Genomic DNA, 8,790 nt, shown 5'->3' with positions numbered 1-8,790 from the left:
TTTTAACAAATAATTTCACTATTTTTATTAGGAGTAAAATGATATGAATTAATATACAAATAGATTAGATTATTGTTGTCAGTAACTTTCCTCATTTGATCATTTAATACCAAGCAAATATTGTTTCTTCCCAGCTTCCTTTAACCTTGGAGTGTGGATTTATTTTCTTTGTTTCTATTGCTCATTAAACAGTCTTGACCTCTCTTTACTGAATCTAATATATTCACCAAATGCTGTTATTCAGTTGTTAATCTTAGCCATCAATTTCCGTAAGAGTAAGAGAATACACTAAGTGAAAATAGATTTAATAGGGATAGACAATGATTCACAGTGTTCCAGAGAGGCCATTAAGATAACAAATACTGCATGTCTCTTTGAATAGATAAAAATGAAATTACTAAAAAAAAAAAAAACTATGTTAGTTTTGGCTTTGAATATAATTTAAACGCACTGTTTGTTTTACTTTCTCTATAGGCTTTATATTTATAACATAACAATTTATTTTAATCAATTTTGTTGCACATTTATTCCAAACAATAAATACAACAATTGGTAATTTCATAATTGGTAATCAATTTTCATTGATTATTAATGAAAATATCATTAACCTTTAATACAGACGGGTAAGGCATTTTTTAGTATGCATATAAAAATTTTTGAAAAATAATTCTATAGCCAAATAAATCAACAAGAAGATTGGGAGAGTGGATATAATAAAAGTTGATAAGAGATACAAGTCATTTATGGTGTTTATTGTATTATATGTCAATATTGAAAGAAACTCATACTTAAACTTCTTTTTAAGTTTCCTTCTTTTGGAGTCTACTGCATGTATGGTCATGAATGTATAAATAATTTCACTAATCCTTTGAAAGAAACTATAAAATTTAAAGTAGAACTAAAATGATCAACTGTAAATAGAGGAAAGCAAGTAGATACAAACAGGACAAACGAGGCAGCACAGGAACGTTTGTGAACAGTATAGTCTTAATCAGGAGGACACTCATTAGGTATTAGTGGACTATGTGGCAATGAAAACTCCCACGTGCCCACACACACACGTGCACACACTTGCAGAATTGAGGCAGGAAAATAATAGGATCTGGAGGCAGGGAACATAAGGCTGATTTACACTTCAGCTATGACAGGAAATATCCTCTCCATAGGGCAGACACCGAATAAATGACTTTGTGACTTTACTTTATCCTCTCCATTTACATCGGGCGTACTCGAAGCAACCAATGAAATCCTTTAGGGGGTATTTAAACTCCTAAAAATTCTTTAATAGGGCCTTTGAGCTCCTATGCTTGGGCCCACTCCCACACTGTGGAGTGTACTTTCATTTTGAATAAATTCCTTTGTTCCTCCCTTGCTTTGTGCGTTTTGTCCAATTCTTTGTTCAAGACACCAAGAACCTCGACACGAACCACCTTTAACATAGTTTGGTGAACCAGCCTGGAGGCAGAGGTAAGCCCAAAGTTTGGGATTTATTCTTCTCCTTTCTTCTTTTTCTTTCTGCTCCATACAAGGGAATCTTTCTCCCTTTTCCTTTCCAACCCAGGACCCTTGGTAGGCAGATCCTAAACATGGAAGCAAATGCTGGTTTCTGGCTGTGGCCAGTGACACTAAGAGGTTTCCATGTGGAGAAGCCTGACCACCACCGCCCAGTTCACTTAAGAAACCTGGGTTTTTTTCCATGTCTTTTTTCTTTTTTTCTCTTTCTTTTTCAGTCTTTCAGCAGCTGTTTCCTAGTAGCTCCTTGGAAATTGAGGGCAATTGGCTGGGGTCACTCCACAGTACTGCTTGAAGGCCTAGGAAATGAATGGGAATAATTGCCCTGCCCCAAAGGGGAAAGGACTTTTATTTTTTAATCTTTTCTGTACATGGTCCCTGATCCCTACGTGGGACGCAGCTCAGGGCAAACTTGCACATGTTTCAGGGGACTTAAACCTTCTTTTCTTATGCTAAATTCTTCCCTTATTGTATTCAACTGGCTAAGGAACAAAAAGGCCCACCCAGCATCCAGTTCTCATTACAGTTCATGGCCATTCTTATAAAGCTCATAGTATCCTCCAGAGGGGAGAACCTGCATGTGATGGCCACCTGAGGTCAGAGACATTTGGCACTCTAAGACTGGACCCCACAGGAGGACGCTCTGTGGATCCTGGGGACCCTAACCACTCCACTCCTAACACCCTTGGCAGAGGATCTGAGGCCTAGTATTAACCCCCCTTAGAATTTTCTCTCACAGTTGCAGTGCTGCTTGGCCCCAACAGTGTTTGGAATCTGGAGTTTACTTTCTTTTTTTTATTTTTATTTTTATTTTTTTTTATTATACTTTAGGTTTTAGGGTACATGTGCACAATGTGCAGGTTTGTTACATATGTATCCATGTGCCATGTTGATTTCCTGCACCCATTAGCTCGTCGTTTAGCATTAGGTATATCTCCTAATGCTGTCCCCGCCCCTCCACCCCCCACCCCACAACAGTACCCGGAATGTAATGTTCCCCTTCCTGTGTCCATGAGTTCTCATTGTTCAATTCCCACCTATGAGTGAGAACATGCGGTGTTTGGCTTTTTGTCCTTGCGATAGTTTACTGAGAATGATGTTTTCCAGTTTCATCCATGTCCCTACAAAGGACACGAACTCATCATTTTTTATGGCTGCATAGTATTCCATGGTGTATATGTGCCACATTTTCTTAATCCAGTCTATTGTTGTTGGACATTTCTGCACAGCAAAAGAAACTACCATCAGAGTGAACAGGCAACCTACAGAATGGGAGAAAATTTTCACAACCTACTCATCTGACAAAGGGCTAATATCCAGAATCTACAATGAACTCAAACAAATTTACAAGAAAAAAACAAACAACCCCATCAAAAAGTGGGCAAAGGACATGAACAGACACTTCTCAAAAGAGGACATTTATGCAGCCAGAAAACACATGAAGAAATGCTCATCATCACTGGCCATCAGAGAAATGCAAATCAAAACCACAGTGAGATACCATCTCACACCAGTTAGAATGGCCATCATTAAAAAATCAGGAAACAACAGGTGCTGGAGAGGATGTGGAGAAATAGGAACACTTTTACACTGTTGGTGGGACTGTAAACTAGTTCAACCATTGTGGAAGTCAGTGTGGCGATTCCTCAGGGAGCTAGAAATAGAAATACCATTTGACCCAGCCATCCCATTACTGGGTATATACCCAAAGGAGTATAAATCATGCTGCTATAAAGACACATGCACACGTATGTTTATTGCGGCACTATTCACAATAGCAAAGACTTGGAGTTTACTTTCTAATGGGAAAGTGGAATGGTGTTGCATGTGTCCAGGCTTTTGTGCTGCATTTCTAACCAGGGCGCTTGGTTAATGTGTGACATCCTCCTTTGGTAGGGTTTGGTCCCAGTGCTCTTTGATGGCTGGGGAGATTTGACATTTAAAAATCAAACTGTCAGCCAGGCGTGGTGGCTCACGCCTGTAATCCCAGCACTTTTGGAGGCCGAGGTGGGAGGATCATCTAAGGTCGGGAGTTGGAGACCAGCTTGACCAACATGGAGAAACCCTGTCTCTACTAAAAAAAAAAAAAAAAAAAAAAAAAACAAAATTAGCCAGGTGTGGTGGCACATGCTTGTAATCCCAGCTACTCGGGAGGCTGAGGCAGAATCACTTGAACCTGGGAGGCAGAGGTTGTGGTGAGCTGAGATTGTGCCATTGCACTCCAGCCTGGGCAACAAGAGTGAAATTCCGTCTCAAAAAAAAATCTAACTGTCAGGAAGACTGCTTTACCCAAAATCTTGGTTCACAGCCTTCATTAGATTATCTGTTGGGGCAAAGTAATACGGGCAAGCTTGTATTGCTATCTCATGGCTAAGGTGCCAAGCTACTGTATTTGCATTTGTGTGTGTGTATATACATCTACATGTGTTTATTTGTATGTACACTTATTGTTATATGTCATGTCTACCAAACGGCTTATAAGTAAAAAAGCCCTCATAAATTAAGTAAATAAGTCTAAGCAATTTATAAGTTTAGGTGACTTAAAGTATCACTTTACTAAACAATCTAGCTTTACAATTATTGGTGGAATAAAAATAGAAATGCCTTCAGAATTGTCAGCATACATTTTGTCTGAATTTTATGTTTGTCTTCGCTAGATATTTTTAAACGTCAGTGTTAATTCAGGGGAGGAGCTGGGGTAAGCCTGCCTCCCATTCTGTTCAAAATGACTGAGATAAATTCATATCTGATTGCTTCCTTTGGAAAGGCTAATCAGAAACTCAAAAGAATGCAACCATTTTTCTCCCACCTGTGATCTGAAAGCCCCCAAGCCCCCTCCTCACTTCGAGCTGTCCCACCTTTCCAGACCAAACCAATGTTCATTTTACCTGTGTTGATGGATGTCTCATGTCTTCCTTGTAAAAAGTAAAAAATTAAGGACAGTGAATAGAATAATTGTTTAGGTAATGTTTTTGTGTAAATTAAAATCTTAAAGTTGTTTTTGATGCTCATTTAATATCTAAGTCATTTCCAATAAAGAAAATGTTGTAATACAGAAAAATGTTTCCAAAAATTGTGGAATTTTTCTTATCTATAAATGTCCATATCTGATAGCTCAGGATTTCTTGCTTTTTAGAGTTTCAGTATAGTTTTAGTTTACTAAGGATAAAATTCTAGTTAACATGTAATTCTGTATAGGAAATGTGCCAGGAAGAGTTATATTAGTGGAAAAAGAATAATTTTATGTAATTCCAAAATTATCTAAAAGTAAGTTCAAATTACAGATTTGAAAAGGTTCTGTATGAAACAATGTAGTAAGAAACCATTAAGTAGGAGAGAAAGATATGGAAAAACTGTAAATAATAAAATATTATTTAAAACCTGATAAAGAATTGGAAACATTTGTCTATCATTTTCATAGTTAAAGCTCTTAGTCTTGAATAAAGTTAAAAGTATTGTAAAAAATGCATTGGCAGTTTGGCAGTTTTTTAAAAATATAGTTAAGCATGGAGCTGGATTTAGCATAAAGTCAAATTTCACATACATGCTTGCATTGCTTCACACTATGTTTACAGTTTTGTGTGGATAGTGCTAGAGTACTTATTGGTCATGTGCCTAACGTGAATTTCTGAATTCCACAGAATGTAGAAAAACTTGACATTATTACTGAGTCTTACTGGCTTTGGGATACAATGAAATATACTTCCTAGTTTGAGTGACAGTCAGAAATTGTATAAGGATATTGGTGAATTTAAGGATATTGAATTGTGTGTCAGGAATAAAATATTCATTATGTGTGTCAAGGAACTGTGCTAAAGGAGAGTAATTGACCATTGTAGAGTAAAGCCTAGGAAACTCTAAAATTCTCTACATTTTTTTTTCTTTTCTTACATCCATAGGAAAGAAATAACATGATTGAGATTGAATTTATCACTACCAGAGAAATGGAACTTGAGCCTTATTACATTTGGATTAGAAAAACATTGTAATATCAGTTGAATACTCAGACTATAAAGACCATGAATATCACCTTTAGAAAAGTGTATCTGATTTTGGTTAGTTCTACATTTTATAGCTGCTCTTATATGGGTACACTCAGCCTTCATCTGTTGACTCGATGTGCACTCAGTCAAAATAGCATATGTGGCTTAAATACTGAGTGTAAGCTAATCATTTATTCCATAAATGTCTACACTGCATTAATGTTGTGCTAGGTCTTTTCAAATCAAAAGCATTTGGGATAACATGAACAGAAAACTCACCCTTTTCCTATGTGTTAATATTTGGTTAACAGAGTCAGTCACTGTGAAAAGTAAACAATTAGATGAACAAGAAAACAATTGCTCTGATAAATGAAATTAAGTAATAGTAGAGAAAGTTGATAATTACCCTTCCTTGGATAGTCAGTGAAGACCAGATGGAAAAGGCAGCATTTAAACAGATGTTACAAAGAACTGGGTATTTAAGAAAAATAACTTCTCAAGTAGGAGAAATAAGATGAAGGCTCTAAAGCCATTTAAAAAATTAAGTTCAATACAGGACTAGAAAGAAAGCCAATGTGCTTGGATGGCTTAAGGAGCTGTGATTTAGTGAATCATAAAGAGGAAACTTGGAGATGATTTCAGAGACGAAGTCTTGGGTCAAGCTTTGGTAGGCCTTGTGAAGGGAAAATATCTTGGGCCCCCAAATCACTAAGGAAAACTCAAGGTGGAAACTGCTTAAGAAAAAACCTGCCTCACATTCTATTCAAAGCTCTCCCTCTGCTCACTGAGATAGATGCATATATGATTGCCTCCTTTGGAAAGGCTAATCAGAAACTCAAAATAATGCAACACTTTGTGTCTTACCTATCTGTGACCTGGAAGCTCCTTCCCGCTTTGAGTCTTCCTGCCTTTGCTTCAAGTTGTCCCAGCTTTCCAGACCGAACCAATGTACTTTTTACATATATTGATTGATGTCTCATGTCTCCCTAAAATGTATAAAATCAAGCTGTGCCATGACCATCTTGGGCACATGTCAGATTTCCTGAGGCTGTGTCACGGGCCCTTCCCTCACCTTGTCAAAATAAACTTTCTAAATTAACTGAGATTTGTCTCAGATTTTCGGGTTTCACAGGCTCTTAGATAAAAATAACGGTTTGGATTTATTTATTATGAGTGCATTTGAACTCGTTGTAATGAGTAGTTTTGACGTGGTAGATAAAATAATACTGTAACATTACTTTTAATTGTTCTCTAACTTCTGTTTTTTTTTTTTTTTTTCTTTTTTTTTAATGACAGAGTCTCACTCTGTGTCGCAGGCTGAAGTGCAGTGGCACAATCTTGGCTCACTGCAACCTCCACCTCCCGGGTTCAAGTGTTTCTCCTGCTTCAGCCTCTGGAGTAGCTGGGACTACAGGTATGCACCACCATGCCCAGAAAATTTTTATGTTTTTAGTAGAGACGGGGTTTCACCATGTTGGCCAGGCTGGTCTCAAACTCCTGACCTCAGGTGATCTGCCTGCCTCGGCCTCCCAAAGTTTTGAGATTACAGCCGTGAACCACCACGCCCGGCCTTGTTCTCTAACTTCCATGTAAACAACGTGAAAGCAGGAAGATGGTTAGCAGGCTGCTGCAGAGCCTGGATGGTTGTTAATAGCAGCTTGTTGAAGGACAAGTATAAAGGTAAATGACAAGTGACCATGTTCAGCATGTATTTTCGGTAGACAGATGGAGGTATTGCTGATATATTACATAGAGGAAATAAGAGAAAAATATGAGTAAATGCAATTTCTCACTCAGTGGTTTAACAACTGAAGAAAGGACTTCTAGATTCTGAAATAAAATATTATGGAAGATGCAAAAGTTTATTGAAATAAATAGTGTTACCATAGCCATGCATGTTAGGTCGCAGTATGGACTATGGTTGAAATTCTGAGTGGAGGGTATGGGAACCTGGTGTTTGGTGAGGTCAGGTGATAAAAATTTGAGCCACAATGGCATATCATGACACACAAAATCATTTCTTCTGACACTACTTCTATACGTTACAGTAAATATAGGAAACATAAAGATTGAGGACTAAACCTTTAGGAACTTTGCAGTCAAGATTTTGTAACACAGGAGAAGGTAATGAAGATGATTTCGAATATATGGCTACATGGCCAGGCGCGATGGCTCACGCCTATAATCCCAGCACTTTGGGAGGCCGAGGTGGGCGGATCACGAGATCAGGAGATCGAGACCATCTTGGCTAACACGGTGAAACCCCGTCTCTACTAAAAATACAAAAAATTAGCCGGGCATGGTGGGGCACATGCCTGTCCCAGCTACTCGGGAGGCTGAGGCAGGAGAATTGCTTGAACCTGGAAGGCGGAGGTTGAAGTGAGCTGAGATTGCGCCACTGCCCTCTAGCCTGGGCAACAGAGACAGACTCCGTCTCAAAAAAAAAAAAAAAAAGAAGGGTATTTGGCTACATAAGGAGAAATAAAAACAACAGGCTGCTAAGGTGTTCTGGTATTCAAAAAAGAAAACCATTCAAGTAGAAGGTGTGCTCAATGCCACTGTTAGATCAGGTAAGTGGAGCACAGAGAAGTGACCATTGCAATATGAATGTCTTTGGTGACAATGACTAGGACATTTATTGGAATGGTGAGGAGGAAAGACTGATTTATTTTGGCTTGATAAAATAAAAAGATGGGGAAGGGAGGAAATATAAGCCCTTGATTATAGACACCCTGAGGTGAGTAAGTTTCAGTGTGAAAGGAAGGAGAAATTGAAGCTAGAAAGGGCATATTTCTAAGATGGTGAAAAAGTGGAGAAAGAAATTGGTGATGGAATCCAGCCTTGGAGAAGCAACTAGTAGATCATATCGCATATGAAGAGTTTGAACTTTAGTGGTAGGTGCATTTCATTCACAATAGTAAAATAGAGGCAGAGTGTGGGTGCAGATTAAGGACTTTGGATAGACGCAGCCATAAGGAGAGGAGGGGGAATTCTTTACCTAGGCATGTTCTGCAGATTGAAACTATGTCACAGCTTCAGTGTCCGTCCCCCTTTTCAATACTCCTGGATGAAAATGGGTTTTGGAATGTAGCTGGTTTTCAGTTCCAGATGTTTCTTATAACCCCAAATTATCTTCACTTGCCAATTTCCTCTGTCAAATTAATATAGGTTGGGTATTATGCTAAAGGTTCACTTTCTTTTTAAACCTTGTTAATTCAGACTGTTTTTGAGGACATGAGGACTCTAAAAATGAACAGTTTTTTTTACTTAAGTTTATTGCTAAAAGTATGATTTC

General features: G+C 38.1%; 1 long non-coding RNA gene across 1 annotated transcript; it reads right to left on the bottom strand.

The window, feature by feature from the left end:
- Positions 1 to 1,693: 1,693 nt before the first annotated feature.
- On the bottom strand, positions 1,694 to 8,589 carry LOC131381213 (uncharacterized). The gene is made up of 3 exons (XR_009209789.1): positions 8,494 to 8,589; positions 6,360 to 6,481; positions 1,694 to 1,811 (listed from the first exon to the last, which is right to left on the bottom strand). It is a non-coding gene; the product is annotated as an uncharacterized LOC131381213 (long non-coding RNA).
- Positions 8,590 to 8,790: the final 201 nt, after the last annotated feature.

Source organism: Hylobates moloch, unplaced genomic scaffold, assembly GCF_009828535.3.
Source record: "Hylobates moloch isolate HMO894 unplaced genomic scaffold, HMol_V3 SCAFFOLD_14, whole genome shotgun sequence".
NCBI lineage: Eukaryota > Metazoa > Chordata > Mammalia > Primates > Hylobatidae > Hylobates > Hylobates moloch.
Note: the sequence above shows the minus strand (reverse complement) of the source record. Positions and strands in the feature narration are given on the sequence as shown.